This window comes from Etheostoma spectabile, chromosome 11, assembly GCF_008692095.1.
Source record: "Etheostoma spectabile isolate EspeVRDwgs_2016 chromosome 11, UIUC_Espe_1.0, whole genome shotgun sequence".
In the NCBI taxonomy this organism is placed as follows: domain Eukaryota; kingdom Metazoa; phylum Chordata; class Actinopteri; order Perciformes; family Percidae; genus Etheostoma; species Etheostoma spectabile.
The window spans coordinates 18179915-18180888 of NC_045743.1; positions in this window are offsets into that span (position 1 = coordinate 18179915).

A 974-nucleotide genomic window follows, 5' to 3' on the forward strand; every position below is an offset into this window, starting at 1 on the left:
TGACTGTTACTATAGTAATGACTGTTTACATCGGCATCTTTTTGCACTACTTACATTTCAATTTGCTTTGCTGACTGTTTATTTACAGTACCAATTGTTTACACTTACATCTGCACTACCGTACTTTAACTGCAATATGCAATTACTTTCCACTGCACTTTAATTCGGATAGTTTCTGCCCAAACTTTACTTTATCTGTACCACCTTTAAATCATTGTTATTCTGCTCATTTTAGCCTAACTTATTATAGCTATCTGTAAAAATTCAGTCAATAATAATAATAGCCGCCTGTATATATATATATTTATAGTAATACTCACCTGTAAAATCTGTAACCATTAGTTAATGTATTTGCACATATCTGTAAAAATTTGCAATATAGTAATATCCACCAAATTCCCAGCTGTAATTTGCTCACAATACTTGTTATCTATATTTTGTATTCATAGGACAAACCCGTCTGTAAAACTCGTTTATAATAGTATTCTTTTCTATATTTATTCATTACATATCCATGTCTTGCACTTATGGAACCATTGTATATATCCTGCACCTGCTGCTATTGCACTTCTGGTTAGACCCAAACTGCATTTCGTTGCCTTGTACCTGTGTAATGACAATAAAGTTGAATCTAATCTAATCTAATGAGCTCTAAGTATCAGGACTGTGTGCATAGTTCTGTTTTTTTGTGTATGCAATGGAGAACAACTGTAATACAGGATTTCAGTTTGTAATACTGCAATTAATTAACTATTGCAATACTTTTAATCGGTGGGCCATTGTGTTACCTCCTTCAGCAATAGTGACTTAACATTTATTTAACCCTTGTGTTGTCTTCCCATCAAAACTGAACATCAACACTTTTATTGACGCTTCTTATCAATGTTTTTAACTTTTTGTTATGTTTTTGTCCCTTTTTTTCCAATGTTTGTCACTTTTTTGTCATTTTCAACACTACGTAACACTAACTTATT